This window comes from Taeniopygia guttata, chromosome 4, assembly GCF_048771995.1.
Source record: "Taeniopygia guttata chromosome 4, bTaeGut7.mat, whole genome shotgun sequence".
In the NCBI taxonomy this organism is placed as follows: Eukaryota; Metazoa; Chordata; class Aves; order Passeriformes; family Estrildidae; genus Taeniopygia; species Taeniopygia guttata.
In genome coordinates, this window is record NC_133028.1 from 39,881,040 (window position 1) to 39,899,911 (window position 18,872).

An 18,872-nucleotide genomic window follows, 5' to 3' on the forward strand; every position below is an offset into this window, starting at 1 on the left:
TCTTTAAAAGTTTGTAGCTTGGTAGTCATCCACATAACTTGAAAAACTAATCTAAGTCTATCATGTATCACTCTTGTTTCAGTTCCTAACCTCTTCTAAGAAAAAGGAGTCAGGACATTCTCTGCAGTTATGAACACCAGCAGTATCATATCAAATCATTTGCTTTGTGATAGAAACCAGCCTTGTTCCTCATAACATAGGTGACTAATCAAGAATTTGACTATTGCAGAGTTTGGTTTTATGGTGTGTTTAGCTCTTAGTTAGTAAAAATTAAGTAAATTAAGTCTTGAAACTTCCAAAATAAGTCTTTTTTTTTTCTTTTTTCAAATAACTCAGATCCTCTACAGATTAGTAAGAGTATTTAAAACATTTACAGTTCAGAATAACCCAGGATATTTACAAATAAGCAATCTCAAAAGTAAATTTGATTAATTATAAGAGGTTAACAGAGAATTTTTGGAAAATAACTTGTAGTGTTCAGTTAAAAGACAGCTGTGGGATTATCTGTACTTTGATGGTGATAATTATTCACCTGAATACACAGAAAATATAGGTTCAGCGCTGTGAGAAGTCTCAACCATAAATGCCTTTATTTCTCACTTTTGTAAATGGATAGCACTTAAAATGCCATTATGGTTGCTAGGTTCCTTCTCAAAAGACATGTAATCATTAAAAAGTGTAATATAAATAAGAGAACAGATATTCTGCAATGCAATAGGAACCCATAAATGCTTGTGCTATTTCTTTTGCTTGATGTTTATTTTGAAGACATGCTGAAATGCTTTTGTCATATTCTTTTTGGTTTTTTTTTTATTGTGTCTTATGTTTCCCTACAGTCAAATTATTAGTCTTATTTAATAATTTTCTTTGACTTTAGATAAACCTTCTCTGAAGCCCCAAATACCCATGAGGTGCTGGTCCCCACTTTAATCCTGGACCAACAGTTCCCTGTCTATGTAGGGGCCACTCACAGGATTCCACCAGCAGGTAGGACTTACTAGTTTAATGGTAAGAGACAGATTTTATTCATTTTCACACCTAATGCTGAATAGGTAATTTTTTTTATTATTCTGTTTAAACAGTCAAACACACCACAGTGGCTTAATTTTGTTGATTTACAAGAAAAAAAAAAAAAAACCCTCAGAGCAAATCAAGACAAAAGCACATGTAAGCTTAGAATTTCAGGTTAGGACTTGAAATTTCTAAATTTTGATTCAATTCAAGGTTTAGAGATCTATATAAGATCAAATATTTTTGGGGATTTAGATAAATTTTAACTACTGAGAAGAATCCCAGCCTGATTTTTTTCTGATGGAACATTGGGCAATGCTGGTTTGCTGTTTCTTGATGAAGAATGGGTTTTGTTGTTCATTTTTTTTTAAATCAAATAACACTGAGAAAAGGAAATGTGAACATAGATAAGAAAATGGTGCAAGTGAAACTTATTTCTCTGCCCTTGAAATAGACCACAGTTTCCTCAGGGGGAAAAAAAAAAATCTATACATTTAGAGAACTGAATGTTTAATGTTAAGTTCTTTACATTTAACTTATTTCAATACGAAAATTGATTTCTGGTTTTAAGAGACAAAACTAACCTAGTTAGGAGAATTGACAAAGCCTGTCTTACTGCATTACTGTGGCTGAGTACAGCTGAATTGTTTCACAGCTTAGCTCTGCTAAGCACTGCCAGCTTCTATCACTGGCAATTTTTCTTTTGGGCATTCAGAAATCTATGTGATTCCCCAAGGAACCATGCTGACCCAACTGTTTCTGCAGTTGCTGCTTCAGAATAGCTCTATTAGAGGCTTAGACTGGTGCTGACTGTTGGGAAGGTGATCTCTATCTATATATCTTATGCTCTTTAACAATTGTAGGAGGCAGTAGACCCCTCAGTCTTTAAACTAGAAAAATCCCAGAAGAGCTGTTAACAGGTCTGAAGCCTTGAATTATGAGTGCACTATCAGAAGATTACATCTTCCTAGATAACAGAACAAAGCCTAGTCAATTCTGGCTACTATTAGTGTTAGAGAAATATATCTCCTTTAAATGCTGCTCATATAAAAACATTTTAACATAATATTAGAAGTGCTTTCAGAATATTGTTTCAAAGTTCGGAAGTTCTGGAATTCATTGGTGAGCTATGAGATGGTATCATGCAATAGAATGCTTGATAGAAAATCAAACTCAAGAAACTATACACAGAGCTGTAGTTTTCTAGACAGGTTGTTGGGGGGCATTACCTGTGTGGGGGTTTTTTCCTCCATCTCAATCACCTCCTCATTTACTATGTATTACCAAAACTTGTCTTAAAAAAATACATTGTCTATGCATGATTCCTGATGGCTTTTATAAAGCACTAACTCTGATGAATGCTTTGACCAAACACAGCACTCTCTATATACCCTGCAGTCAATCTCACCCTGACTTTCACCCCACCCTGATCCTAAACTCACTCTTCGGATACCTGATGCTGAAGCTTCCAGCACAGAGCACATCTTTTACTCCAAATTATTAGTATTTTACTTTGCTTTAGTATGCTTCCAGAAACAACATTGAATCCCCTTACTAATCTACACCTTATTTATTATAATCTTACCTGAGTGTGTATTACAGTATTCATTTCTTCAGGCTACTCATTTCATATCCACTCAGTCCCTATTAATTCTCTCACCTCCTTCACTTTTTTGCTTGATCACCTTTGCTTGCTACTGTTTCTCTGTTAGACTCCTCCTTCCTTGTTCATAGAGAATAATTTATTCTCAATCTCTATTTCTCATCAAATTAGTTTTCTATTTCTTTTTTTTATATAACATATAAGCAAAACAACACATGCCAGGGCTTCCCCAGGCTGTTCAGCCCATGGTCTTGTTTATTTGGGCACAGGTCTTCATTCACTGTCAGTGTCTGTGGAACTTTTCAGTCTTTATGCTTCCCCTCCTCATGGATCCATCAAGCATTCTATTGCATGATACCATTTCCCAGGTGAATTAATATCCACTATTCTGGTGTCAGTTCTCACTTCTATCTTACCATTGCCTTTCCTCTATGACGCATAACATACTCCTGACCAAATCCTATCAAACACCTGATATCTTCTGTATAAAAAAATATTATTCTCTCAGATAAATTCCTAGAATTTCTTAGCTGAATTAAAGCTTTCCTTTCTTTGCCTTATAATAAGTGAATTAATTTAACTGAAATCTTACAAATTAAAACTCCATTGTCCAAGTAAAAACATATTAGGTGAAATTCCACAGAAAATAATTGCTTTTTAATTGCATTAGGATTTTGTTTTCATTCTTACATATCACAGCTTACCACACCAACAAATAAATAGGTGATGCTGCAGACTGTTGATAATATAGATAATATTTGCCATATTTAATAACATTAAAATTTCCATAAAAGTCTTTATTCTAATCTAAAAAGAAACATGGAGCTGACAATTACCAAGCAGTAAAAGGAAATTATTTTACAGAGCCTCAGAAATGAGATAGCAAATTTAATGACTTTTTTCTTGTTTTGATAGATTTTTAATTATATCATAGGTATTTTGTCTTTTTTAACATGATTTTTGAGGCATATGTTTGTAATAATAGTAAGAATAAGCATAATCAGAAGGAAATTACTGAAACTAGAACAATAAAAAGTAATAAAAATAATCAGGTTAAATTAGTTTATATGCCTAAAATTTTCTAGTGCTATAACTAAATAAGCACTGGAAAATGCCATTAAATCAATATTTACATATGTATACATTGATGTTGATGTGGTTCAAATGTGTCCCCATCTTATTCCTTAGCAAATACCATCATTTTAATCTCCTAGCAGACCTTCATTACTGAAAGACTTAAATTATTTTAAGAGTTCTCCATATATAAATTGAAGGTGAATGTTTTTAAAAAATGATATAATAAAAACTGCTCTCGAAATACTTTATCATTAAAAGTAATATCCACCCAACTCAATGGCAATATCATCACAAGTAAAAGCATTCTCGAGAATCTTACTGCTCTTTGTCTTCTAGCACTTGATTTTATTTCTTTAGACAGCTGTTAAATGCTGTACTGCAAAAGCAAAAGGTAGCATATGCCAAATATCTGGCAGGAAAGCATCAGGAAATAAAGCTCCTCAATTGCTTTCAAGACAATCAATTATCTAGAACAGTGTAGCAAAAAGAGCTTGTAGAGGAAAAAGTGCATAGATAATTGGAAAAAGCTTGAGCTTTCCAGAAAGAAAGGTTAGAAAAGGTTAACCATCAAAAAAGTTAAGGATGTTGTCTGAAGCTAATTCCTACATAGTCAATAGAGATAAACCTCTCTGAGAAGTGTCCAAAATATGAAAAGGTAACTAGATCTGCAAGTACCTAGTGCTCTTGTAAAGTATAAGGGCACGCTTTAAAAAAGATAAATTTTGGATAAATGTATTACATATTAATGCCACAGAAAGAGATAGATGCTTGAAACCTGTTAAAGACTAGAAACTTAAGCATTAAATGAAGGTTGTGGTCAATTTATATTTTGCCTGTTACAAGGCTTCCATGCAGCCAGTAATGAAATAAAGCTAAAAAACATTTAAAAACCCCATTGCCAGAAAAGCTTATAGCAGGAAAAAAAAGCAGCTATTCTTGAGAAAAAGTACTTAAATACTGAATAAATATTACTTAAACTTCAGAACTTAAATACTGAATGCAATTTCATTTAGGTACAGGGGCAACTTTAAATGAAATGAGAAGACACCTGTGTGAACCAGCAAAGAGTCAGAGACTTTTTCTGGGTACAGGTCTGTCACCTTCACTTTGTATTCCAGAACTCATTATAGCTTCTCTTTAAATATGTGATAAAGACAAGACTTTAAAGTACAAGGGGTGAAAACAGTGGTGAGATTGACTTGAAATAACACATTGAATCATTTAATGGTTTGGGTTGGAAACAACCTTTAGAATCATCTAGTTCCAGCTGCCCCCTGTGTGCAGAGACACCTTTCACTAGAAGAGGTTGTTCAGAGCTACATCCGGCCTGGCCCTGAACACATTCAGAGACGAATATTTGATCAAGTCATCAACTTTGAAATCTTGTTAGATATTGATTGTAATGAAATTTTAAAAAGCCTTTTCATCTCAACTGATTAGCCAGATCATTTCATCCCAGTGGAAACCATACAGACAGTGTTATGTTTCTCACCAGTTCATTTTTCTCCCATGTTCTGGACAAACAGTTTCTTAGATGAAACATTTAATTCATAGATTGCTAACATAAGCCAACACATCAGTCTTTTAAAGGAAGAAAGAAGTATAAAACTTTTTCTATGAAACACCTTTTGAAGAAATGGATTATTCTGTCCCATATTCTTAATTTTTCAACCCAATTATTGTCACCACTTCCTTTGAACCTTTGGAAGGACTGCCTTTTATCATGCATAGTCCATTGGAGTGATGAAATGAGATAATTCAGCTTCCCATTATGGAAGTGATGTTCTTTTAAATAGCTGAGTTTTAGCCATCAAAAAATGTTTTTGTCAAATAGTCTTGATACACCATGGTAGCATCTTTATCCCAGTCTCATTCTGTGGAAACCTTTCTTTAAATATGATATCAAAAAAATCATCATAACACCAATATGTGAGCTTCAATAAAGCTCATGATTTAGAATATAATTTCTGGCCTTGGGTAATAGCTGGCTTTAATTATGCCACATTTTTACTAATTTCAAATTGTTTCTTGTGTTGTGCATCCACACAGAGCACAAAGACTGAAAACCTATATAATGTTTTACAATTTCATTATTTTAAGCTAAAATTAATTATTCAAAAACAAAGGCCCAATTGACTCCTTTATTTTTCAATAACAGAGTAATTATTCAGTTTCCTGAAGAAGATGTTATGTTTATGTCCCAAGGAGTAGTAATAGTCTTAAAGATCTCAATATTTATTCTCTTAATGAAAAATTCACCACTACCTTAATGAGTGCAGCTGCTTTAAAGTGAAAAATGTAAGATAGTTTTCCAAGCTTGCAACTATCAAATGTTTCCTAATATTTTTACATTATTTATAAAATTAATATGCAGATATGCTTATCTCTTTCTTTTGTTTTTAAATGCTTCAATCACTCTGTTCTAAGAGTAGTTCCTCTTGATCTCTTTTTAGCTGTTCTCACTGAAAACTACCATAGCCACCTTCAAATATGGGCTCTGAAGAAAAAGGTCTTACTGAGAAAGAAATCCTATTAAAATATGCTACAAAACTAATAACTCTTTAAGGAGGACATATAATGGAGGAAAGGGAATTTTAAAGCTCATCTCCGAGACACAGTGCTAAATACGGATATGTTTTCTACTGGCAATTCAAGACTGTCTCTGTGACCACCTTTCTAAAAACTTCTGTAATTCTATTACTCTGTTTTCTAGCCTACAGCTATGAACTGTGGTTAGATTTTAAGAAAAGGTAAGTCAGAATACTTTTTTAGGCTGTATTGAGTTATGCTGTGCCTATCACAGCGACAGCTGATTGATATATGTTACCTGAAATAAATAGACTAGATCAGCATCTATTTTTTTTTGCATGTGCATGTTGCACATATAAAAGCACTTCTACTGTCTGTAAAGCATCCATTATTGTCTTTTGTTTTTCAAACATAAAAGTCAACCTCAATCCAAACCAAACTTTCTAAATTGATGTCTTGGCAAAGATCTTTTGCAAGCTACAGTCTTCATGGAGAACAGCCCTTCCTTCACTGATACTTGTTTCCCATATCATTTGAGCTCTATGCTTCATGCCCTTTCCAAATAATTTGCACTTAAAGTCCACTTACATCCCCGTTCTTCCTTTTTACTTAATCTCCTAGGAGGTACTCATTGCTCTGATGCTTCATTTAGCTGGCCATCTACCCGACCTCTAACCATGCTCTTACCTTGGCCCTGTGGGTTGCAGTATATGAATTTTCTATTACTTTGGCTTGTTTTTAAACCACAAGACTTTTACTCCTCCTATTTCTTTTCCTCTGTGGTTGAGGCATCAGTTCACACATCAGTTCTTATGGTGAACATTGTCTTCAAAATAAACCCAGTGCAGATTTAACCATGCAAAATGACTAGAAGGTCATTTACTTTTCTCTCAAGAAATAGATTCAATTGAATATTTTAGTGTAATACAAAGAGGTATTTCATCCTCCTATTTTAGCTCTAAATTATTCTTGAAGAAATACAGAATATAGAAAAAGTATGCAGAAAAAAAAATGTAGACAGTAGTAAAAATTTTTTTGCGATTTTTTTTACCTTAGATATAAAAAAAAAAAAAAAAAAAGACACAGTCCTTTGTAGGCTAATCTGCAAATTTGCATCTGGTTCAGGTGAATAAAGTAATGAATGTCACAAAGTACAAGACCAAGCTGAGAGACAGATTCCATTTTTTCATATATTGATACACTGATGCTGGAATCAAGGGCTTCAATTACCAAACATCAAAAGTATAAACTAATCCTAAAATGATGAAGAATTAGATCCACGATACAGCTACTTAGCTCTGAAGTGTTCTTCAGCCTTGCCATTATGCATCTTAATAGAGGACACAGGTTACATATCATCTGCTACCACCTTAGCTAAACCTCTGAAAATACAACAAATTAATGTGTTGTCTCTGAGAGGTGTTTCTATGAGTTACCTTTGTCTTGGCAGCTGAAAGAGGAAAAAGATTATTTCAGAGGAAAGAAATCGTTCTTAAATGCTAACCACTTATTATTAGAATAAAATGGGACACATTTCACAAATTCATTTTCCCTTTCTCTCCGTGTTAAAAAAATATAAACCGCTGAGTTGTTTTCCAGATCACAGAATGTAACTTGGTAATTGGTTTAATATACTTTAATATCTGGTTCCAAGCTAAATTTTATATCCTGCAAAGTGTCAGCCTAGAAATAGCTAGCTGCTTGTTTAGAGCTAGTGAGACTTGTCACATTTAAATAGATCCTTTTCCTTTTCAGCCACATAATTCAATTAATAACTCCCATTTCTAGGAGCTATAAATGAAATATGCTTGCTTGGTTGTTTTTTCTTTCACTTTAGTACAGATGTTAAAACTCTAAGTGTTCACTTTGAATTAGTTTTCTATGCAAACTGCATTAACATTCAATGCAGAAAATCTGCAGTTACTGCAATTGGCCACAACTTGCTTAGAATAAAAAGGAACTAATCAATCAGAAAACTCATTCTCCTCTCTATGATAAAGCAAGCTGTTTGCATACATTCAAAGTGGATATGCTCCACCTGTTTGTTCAATGAAATGCACTGGATTTAAGTGGCAATTAAAACTCACGGCTCTTGCCTCAACATCAGCTGCCAGGAAATGCCACACCCATATGAAATTTTTGCTTAATTAACAAAGGAAAAAATGTTCTATGAGTACTTAACACATTGTTATTTTGCATTAAAGGCTTTATATTTCCTTTTTTTATGGGAAAAAAGCCATTCAATTTTATGATTTTCCTCACTTATGAAGCACTCATAAATATGAACTTGATCCTAGAAGATGCTGAGCATCTGGCCCAGGTCCAGAAAAGCACTTCGGTACATTTTTTAAGTATGAAACTAATCTTAGGATTTAAGTGACATTATCCCAGCTGCCAGTGTGGTTTCATGAATTTGTAGGACTGCGCAGGAAGCATAAGTCTTTGCAAAAAATAATTTCTGCCCTTTCGTTCAGTTCACTGCAGACATAGTAGAATTCTGCTGATTTCCATAACCTGGAAGACTGCTCCTTTGCTTTTATGATTATCTTTTATTCTTTAAGCGGTGAGATGCTGGCCATATTTTTAGCTGTGATATGATAAGTATTGTCAGGTACAACAGAAAATTGTGTGAAACCATGTGTTTCTTGAAATAACTGACAAATATGCCAGAGCATACTGATTGCATGATGAGAAATATACAGAAGACATGACAGTTCTGATTTACTCCTAGTCATTGTTCATGTTCCAGTGAAAACTGGGTTAATTTCATAATCCTTATCACATCACAGCTTACAGAATCCTTACAGAAAACTGTCTTAAGAGCAGTTCCACTCCTTCATAAAGAGTATGATGAGAGAGAACTTAGGTGTATAATTGAGCACAAACCTAAGGATGCCCATGGACTGCACCATCTGTACTTCCTTTTTTCACTACAGCATTTGATCCACATGATCCACAGTCCTTCAAAGTCAATAGTTTTGGTAGGCTTCAAGACTATATGAATTGTTTCACTGGCCAAGAGCTAGAGTCAGTCTAACCTAACATTATTTTTCCAGCGGTGAACCAAAGCAAATATGTAGACAGGAAGACTAGGAACAGAAGAAAGTTATATAACCATGCCCTGTAATATCTGTTGAAGATCAAACTATTTTCACATGAAAGAATTTCTCAGCTCAAGTATGGTAGGTCTCTTTAGCAACCCACAGCTTACCCTTTCAATCTTTTCTGTAGCTTCCCTAAAACCATCTAAACTTGTTAAATCCAGAGCATGCTCTAGCAAAAATCTGTTAAAAAAAAAAGAAATCTTTTAATATTTTTAACCTGGTCCCTATTGGCTAGAAATTTTTTGAGTCTCTGAATCTGACAAGTGTGATCATCACAGTGTTGAGAAGATTTTTATCTCAATCCACTCTCTTCATGCCAAAAATCTTATTCTACTGAAATTTTTTTTCATAATCTCCCTATGTTGTCTTTTTCCAGGTCACCTTATTGTAATCCTAAACCACTCCTTTGAAGGAGGAAACAATAAGGTTTTCCATGGTGAGTTTTTCAGTTAACTAGTTTTCTAAAGAGCTTGTTATTTGAAGTGCTACACTAATTACTATGTAATAATTGATTTTTAACAACTGATCATGTCAAAGCTTTACACTGAAATTTATCTGTCCCAAAAGCTTAAATTCCTTGTCTTCCCTCACCTGTGGCATTCATGGAACTGTTGCATTAATTGCACTCTATAGAAGCTGATACATTTAATATGAACTGAAAAATATTTTCCTCAGAGTTGGATCAGATCCAAATCAGTTGTTTTCGTTGGGTTTTTTGTTTGTTTGTTTTTTGGGGTTTTTTTTTTGTCATATTCATGACTTAAAAAAATTGGTTTGAAAATGGTTAGATGAGAAGGTAACAAAAAATATACGTAGTATTATCTCTCTCAGGGACTCTAACACAAGCCAGTTATTGAAAGATGGAAGGAAGATTACTATTTTAGTTTTTTAACTTCAAAAATCATGTGTGAATCAGTTTAAAATATCCAAAGTTCTAGAGCATGAACCTGAATTCAAAGCTTTTGAGAACAAACAATAATTGTGACCATTTTTTTCCAGAAAATATATTGTAGTTCATTCATGAATTAATTTGCCTAGGGGGGAGATAAATCTTTCCAATAAAACCAGGTATTACAGTGAACTATTTCTATCATGTTAGTGTAAAACTTCAACAGATGGTATGCTTTAGAAGAACATGGATTAATTTTATTTTCCTGTGAATTCTTTTATAAAAAAAAAAAAGGTATGTGCAAAGAATATCATAGCTGTAATTGGTCTAGTCAAAGAAAATTTTATAGCAAACTAGAGATTTAAAAATTATAATTTTGATTTATAATAAAATTGGTTAAGGTCTCTTTAGGAAGCAACAAGTAAGGGTAAAAGAGTTTCATCTTCCAATTCTTCTAAAAAGAAATTTCATCCCACAAAAGAAGATAAATCACAAATATAAATTAAAAATAATTTAGAATATATAGCTTTTTATCCCCTCACAATGGAATTTGCATAAATATTGTGTAAAAATAAATACCAGTGGTCAGATACAGTACTCTGATCATTAACTGAACAAAGACTAAAACCATCCTATCAGCTCTTTAACCTAACCTATAATTAAGTTTTCATTCCACACCATTAGTTCTTATTTACAAGAAAATGAATCAAAAACTGCTCACTCTTACAGGCACAACCCCAAAACTTGGTGATTGGTTAATGAATGGCTTATGCTGCTTTTTTAATAGGTAGTCTGTGGGACTATAGTTAACAAGATGTGACTGAACCACTGCAAAAGCTGTGGTTCAGTGCTGCAGGAACTGGCAGATTCTCTTTATTGAGGCTTTGTGATGTCAGATCTGTACTGGGATGAGGCTGACAAAGACTCTCACTGTTTCTTAAGAGAAAGAAAAAGCAGAATATTGATAATATTTTGAAATTAAAACAAAAATCCTAATTAAACTATTCGATAAGAGGGTTGAATACATCGACTCTCTAACACATTTCACTTATCTAAAGTCTTTCCATTATTTACTTTGTGTCTGGTGCCCCTGTCCACTGCTCTGTTGTCATGCAGAATAACTCCAGTAATGCAACTGTGCCACTCTTGCATTCTAGGTTGAATGATGATGATCAGTGAAGACTGAATTGGCAAGAATGATCTCTAAATACAGGTATTGTATTTGATGAAAGATATATGGTGGAAATAGTTGGTGACATAAATAATCAGTGTTTTCATGTGTAACTTGAAACTGCAATTAGAATATGATAATATAAAAAGAAAAAAATAAAAAGAAGAAAGTAGTACTGAGTGACAACATGTATATGCAATGCTATTCTAGTAGTTAAACTGGATCATGAATTCTTTTCCTTTGATTCAAGATGTCAATTTTTCCATTATGCCCCAAGGGTCTCTAAACTATGATGATTCCAGCTGATTGCAAATTCAATATCAAAATCAATACCAATATCAAAAACATTTGGACTTCTTTTCATTAGTCTTATAACCCAGTTCATTATAACATTTTAGTTCAGTGTTATATCAGCACAAGCCACAGTGCTGCAGATGCTCCACAACAGTGGATATAAGTGACAGAGGTAGGCAAGGTCTAAATCTATCAATCACACAATCGAAATGTAAATGCACCATGCCAACTACACTAATCTGTACTCTCCCCACATGCTATACTAATACTTGTCTTTATATTCTTAGTTTTTACATTCTAACTTTATTGTCATTCTCTTCACTATATTCAATCTATTCTTCACTTTCAGTGTCTTCCCTATTTTCTGACTCTTCTTTGTATTCATTGCAATGTGTGTTCCATCCATGGAATCTAAAATACAGTATTTCTTTAAAACATTAGCTGCAAGTTCTGGATTTATCTGATCTGAAGGTCTCGAAATGACAGGGTAGTTTTTCTCTACCCTGTATTTTTTCCTGTAGGAACGGAAGCATGTTCCCTGCCAAAAGCCATTCTGAGCAAGAGTTTACCCAGTCTTTAAAGGGCATTTTCTCTGCTATGTATAAAGTTTTGATGTCATTCCTCTTGATATAATTACAATATCAATATTCATTTTCTTGGCCGTATTCTTCACAGCTGGCATTAGATGACCTCGTAATTCACCTAGGACAATTATTCTTCCTTTTCTTAACAGCACACCTGGTCTTCTGCTCCAAATATTGTTCAGTCAGTCCTTCATTAAATCTGTAGATATCTATCCTTGAATTTGACACGTCACAATTATTCCAGTAGCCAGTTATTCATTCAGCATTGCTTTGTGCTTCCATATCACAGACAGAAGCAATACTAGGCCATCCCTCAACACTGCCAACATTACTGTATCAAGCATTTCTTCATTCACCAAAGCCTTGATAGTGGTAGATTTTGTACTTACTTTTTCAATGATACAGTGGATGTTAGATAAAAGTAAATCAGTTTTCTTATTTGGTTCAACAGATAACAAAGTAAAAGGACTGAGGATCTTTCCAATAGACAAAAAAAAAATACTTTCTGGTATAATTTGAAAACAACACTCCTAACTGCTCTTGACTTCTTTCTGTGAAAAGTTTTGTACTTTTGCTAGCTCTTGATCTTTCTGTTTAACCATTTTTCATGTATTCAGATTTTCATTTCTTTGACTATGCACAAATTATACAACTTTGTTCTCACTCTCTATGGCAGTATCCTCTTATGGGTCCAATTCGGTTGATTTAGTACATAAAAGCTTTCATTTTGATTGTTTCAAAGGTAGGTTCTCACATTTTTTTCTATCATTACATTTATTCTAAGCCTTACATCATACCACCCTTAGTTGAAAATTTGCATCATATCACCTTCTTATACCTTTTAGTATATTCCCTTCTGCTCTTGTAGCTCTCATCTCAGGAACAATTGTCATATCACTATTCAAATATAAGATTCAGGGAGATTTATAAAACTGCCATAAATGCCAGAGGAACTGCCTGAGCTAGAGCAGGGCATCCAGCTGGACCAGTGAAGAGTGAGGAAAGCAACAATCACAGGTTCACTCTATCCCACCATCTTCATCTGGGCACATGTGATATCCATCAAGTCAAAGCATAATTAGCACCTTGATAAGGAAAATTTAGATTATAAATACTTTACTGCAGTCCAGTTCCTGAAATTTGAATGACAGGTTTCCTAATGACTTTAGTACCAGGAAAAAGAAAATGAAGCCTACCTTTGTGGTCCTTGGATTGAATAGAAGAAACTGTAAATTGCCTGGTAATAGGTGACATAAATTGGAGCTGCAACATATGTTGGAGTTGATAGGTACAAAGTACTCATTAGCCTTATTAAGAATTTCAGTCCTGTCTCCTAGATGCTATGATACTTATTTGAACTTGAATATATGGTCTACTCTCTATACCAATATGATAGACAGCCTTTGGAGATTCCTCTGTTTCTTTTGTCCTTCCAAAGAAAAGGAAGGTACAGAAAAAGACAACAGTAAAAGTTGTTACTGGACATTAATAGTAATATGAAATATAAAGCTCTGCTGGGTCTGCTGCTGGATAATTCTGTATTTATTGACTTGATATCTGATGTATAGTCTCTGTTTTGAATAACTGTTAATAATATAGGCTTTGAAAGAATGAACTGTCAAAACAGAAAATGTTTCACTGTTTTGGAAAGACAGACCTCAACTTTGGTTTTTTTTGTTTAAAACTCCAGTCCTTCTTTTCTCTTTTTTTTTTTTTTAAGGTGAGAAAGTGACATCAATGGCAGCTAATACCTAATGTGTCAAGGTTTCCAAGTAGCAGGTAGATGTGTCAGTGAAGGCTGTTGCTATGAGAGCAATGCAGTAGGTTATAGTTTCAAGTACCTGGAAAAAATTTTGCACTGGCTGTCTCAAACCAGTGAAAATTCATGTAGTCAAACAAAGAATACAGTACATCCTTAAGATACAAGTCTGATAGTTTGGATCACTTTAAATCTTATAAACAGTGAAATAATTAACATATCCAGTTGCAATTTCCAGAAAAAACATTCTGATGGAAAAATTACTTGAAAATATTATTTTCTGTGAAGTTGCTTGGATTAAATAGTTGCTATAAGCAAAATTGCTGTATCAGTTTTGAAATATGAGAATTTGACTGAAAAGAATAACAAGGTGACAGAATCAAATGACCGTGGAATTTATTAGGACTAATCACTAATTTCTGACAATGACTTTCCTGATTCTTAACTTACCCTTGGCCACATTAGGGGAGTTTTGCAGTGGTTCTGCAGGGGACAAGATAGTGGAAAATATCTTCAATAATGCTTTTCTTCATGGAATAAAGTGTTTCAATATAAAATCTGATGCAAATGTTTGAAAGCACTTTGGAGGATAGGATTAGAATTCACAGCATTCTTGATAGACCAGAGAAACAGATTTAATTCATTAAGTTAAAATTCAGTAAGGACTAAAGACAAGCATAAATTACTATATGCAGGAATTAAGGCAGTAGGTCCTTCTAGGGGACCATTGGCCTCTTGCTGGATGCCTATGAGCAAGAGGATTCCTTTATCTTTCTGATAAGGAAAGGCAACATAAACTATGTTGGACTCTTTGTTAAGAGCTTTCTAACTATAAAGAAAGAGCTCATATGTGTCCAATATGGCCATGATGGTTTTAGATACATCCAGGCTTGAACTGCATGTGAAATTAGATTTGATTATAATTAATTAATTAATTAAAATCCACCTTAAATTGGATTCTTATGAGTGTGCCAGAGCCAACCACCTATGATCCATTCATGAAGCAGCTAAATTTGACAAACTAGATCTTTGCTATGTATCTGGTCAAGAATGTTCTCTGCATACAGAAATGACATTCACTATAGTGCAGGCTTGAATTTTCACAAGATTTAAATTTATTGAATGCCAAGCCACATTTGAATCGACTAATAGTTTTCCTAGACTTTATAAAAACTAAAAATGATGCATACTACCTAAAAAATACAGGAGAGTATGCATTTTAGAAGGCACGCTAAAAGTTTATTCCAATGCACTATGAGTATGCATGTCTGCTTTCTGTAAAATGTATCACCAAGGGAATGGAGTAAAAAAGAAAAACCAGAAATAATATCCACAAAGTTTTGATTGAAATCTAGTAAATTCAATGCATATCATCCTTGCAAGACACTGTCTACATACCTATAACATTGGGATATTTTCTTTCTATTCCCTGAGTTCCTCCCTAACATCTTGCTGGAAATATTAATCATTGCCCTTTCTGAATATTGCAAACTTCACTTGCTTAAAAAAAATACATCTAAAATTACATGAATTCATAAGATTAAAATACTTTGGAAAAAATATAGTATAATCAAAACTTTTATGGATGAAACCCAACCTTTCAGGACTTTCCCCATTTTAAAAATGAGAATGACTGGAGGGAGCACTCCATAGTTTGGTTCAGACATTTATTTGTCTGCGCTTTTTGCAAGACTTATTCAAGTCTCAGTTTGCCTAATTCAGAGAAATTGTACTCTTGAATTTTTCATGGTTTAGAGTATTTCCTTTGTTTAAGCTTTGGGTAATGGTTTACTTTTTTCATCATTATATTTCCTTCTCTCTGTTTTCAATATGCATGTCTGCAAAGCAGGATAGTTATAATAAAAAGAAGACCAAAACACAAGCCTACAATTTAGCCTTAAAAACATAAGCCTACAAACAAAATCTACCTGGTAACACTAGTACATTTGCATATCTTTCTTCTGATAAATAATTTCTCAGTATTAAGGGAGAGGAATTAAAGAAAAAATAAATTTCATAAATAGGAAAAACTAAATTTATCTAAAGTAATGTCAGTATTAGCCCAGTAAGTAGCTACCTCTGTAGACAGTGCTTGTTTCACCTCTTCTAAAGAAGGTGGGAACTAGTTCCTTTAGCAGTGAGCATAGCCCAGACCATCACCTGTTGCCTCTTCCTTGCAGTATTCTCTGTTGTTGATAAGGTTGATCTTGAGGGACTCACAAGCTTCAAAAACAGTGGCTGTTTTCTTCCATTGACTCATCATCAACCCTTGGCTTGCCTAAGGTAACAGCACACCCACCCTGCTCCCCAACCTCCACCATGCTTACCTAATACTAATCACTAACATCAGACACAAACAGAAAAAAAAAGACCCTTTTTTGTATATATAGCCCAAATACAGCCTTATTCACTTTTTCTGGCACCCTCAGCTGATCTCACTTCTTGGAAAATCTGACTGACCAAATGGGTAGCCTTGTTTTTCCACTTTCCTATGCTATCTAATGGTATTTGTGACACTGACACTGGTCATAAGACCCCAACCCTTTACTCACTCCCCTCCCAGTGACTAGGGTAAAGTTTTGGAAGGGCAAAAATCAGAAAAATTCTTGGGTAAAGATTAAGGCAGCTTAATAGTGAACTAAAATGTGTGCACAAACAAAGCAAATTAACAATTTTTCTTGTCTTTGGCAGGCAGATGTCCAGGTAATTTGGGAAAAACCCAGTACATGGAAGGTTTACTTGGGAAAATGAAAGCCATTACCACAAATGATCTCTGTTCCTCTGCTTTTGTTTTATAGATGAGTGCAATGTCATATGAGTGGCACACATCCCTTTGGCCAGCTTGCATCAGTTCTCCTGCCCGTGTCTACTGCCAGCCTACAATTTTGAGGGAGATAGAGCAGGAGAGAAAAGGCCTTGATGATGTGCAAGCACTGCTCATCAATAGCCCAAAACTTGGTTTGTTATCAACTCTGCTTCAGTCACAAATTCAAAAACACAACACCATACAGGCTGCCATGAAGAAAAAGAACTCCATTACAGCAAAAACCAGTCTATGGAAAATCTCAGTGTTATCTATGTTGCTGGAAGGTGTCCAGTTTGAAGTTTGAAAGTTCAGAATGAAAGTTCACCACTGTTCAAAACAAAGTTGTAGAAAACTGTGGAAAACTTTTCAAAACAAAGCTGTGGAAAACTTGGAATTATATAAAGAGAACTGATACTTCTGCCTTAACAGTGCCTTTCAAAAAATCTGATTATTATTACCAGCCTTATCTCTTTCAGTGAAAATTCACCGAAGTACTTTCTGCATTCTTCTAAATTATAGTACATCAATTTTAAAGTATGATTCCAAAAGAAAATATGTATAATATATACATTATTAATAGTGAAAATAAATAGGTTAACATATGAGGAAAATATTGGTTTGATTTTCCAATTTAGCCTTAAAAACTGAAAGCATATCTCTTTCCGCAAATGAAAAAATAGCTAAATGAAATAGCAGTTTATATAAGATTCCACTCTAGTTCCATAGATATAAGATGAAAATTGTATGTACTGAACAATACATTTGAAATAATGGCAAAGTGTAACTACTCCCACCTTTTTCCAAAAATACTTTGAGGGAACATTTTAACAGCTTTTTGTAGAAATGAAGGACTTGTCACTAATATTTCAAATGCAGTCATAAACTCAATTATTACCTACTATACTTTCATTCTCACGTCCTCATAAATTTACAGGAACATCATACCATTGAGTAAAGAATAACAACTTTTTGTTACTTAGCTAATGCTAAAATGATGTTGCTCTCAGCTCTCATTAGTGATCATTTTCCATCAACTTAAAAGTAAAGTGAGGAGCATTCAATATCTTCTGTTATTCATGCACACTAGATTCACCCCTCAATGCAGTGGTGTGAACAAAGATCATTCACTGAAACCAGCCTACTTACTAGAGTGAGGAAAGAAGGGTGGGGAAAGAAGATAAAGGTTTTCTTTGTTATATGTCATCAACATCCATGGCTATTGTATGTCTGACTCAGATGCCAAGATTTCCAGGAGAAATCAGTAAGTATGCTACTATTTTCAGCTAGCTGTCTCAGGTTGTTAAAATAATCATCTCTAATCAAACCAATCACCAAAATGTACTTAAAATACTTACTCAAAACATTCTTTTTTTACTTTGTATATGTAGTTAGACTTGAGCATTCCAGACATCACTGTGTTTTGCTTCCTGTGATTATCTGAAAGATAAGGCAATTTGGTCAAGTTTCTTTTTAGTTCCTACAGTAATTAATTGTTTCAGAAAATTGAGAGTAAATAATTTTGAAACTGGAGATGATTCTATCTACCAAATTCAATTATTTCCCCAATAAAATTGTATAATTTTATCTTTCACACTGCAAAGGAGATACTGCAATGCTTAACCACCCTTCTGTGTCAAGTACAAGCTTTTTATTTATGGGGCTCCTTCTCTCTGACCCACATAGCAAATAAAAGAGTATTTACTATTCTGAAAGACATACCATAGCAATCCTGGTGACAGCTGTCAGTATAAAGGATAATAAAATGTATTGATGAGTTAAATGGCTCATTAGCATTTACTTTTCATGTTCCATGTGTTCAAATAGCTTTCAAATGGATATAGTGCTCTATAGTTGCATATCACAGCTGGACTTTCAAGTCAGCTATTACAAAATCAGCAAGTGATTTGAAAACCATGGCTTCCCATGCCCAGCTGAATCCATATACTCAGTTGTGTTTGTTATTAATTGCTATGTCACTCTAAGTACACTATTTAGTATCAGAAAATGTTCTGTAATCAGTAAACCCTCATGGGTATTCAGAGCCT

General features: G+C 33.9%; 1 long non-coding RNA gene across 1 annotated transcript; it reads left to right on the forward strand.

The window, feature by feature from the left end:
* Positions 1-9,698: 9,698 nt before the first annotated feature.
* On the forward strand, positions 9,699-17,247 carry LOC115494994 (uncharacterized). The gene is made up of 3 exons (XR_012055655.1): positions 9,699-9,760; positions 11,371-11,426; positions 16,820-17,247. It is a non-coding gene; the product is annotated as an uncharacterized lncRNA (long non-coding RNA).
* Positions 17,248-18,872: the final 1,625 nt, after the last annotated feature.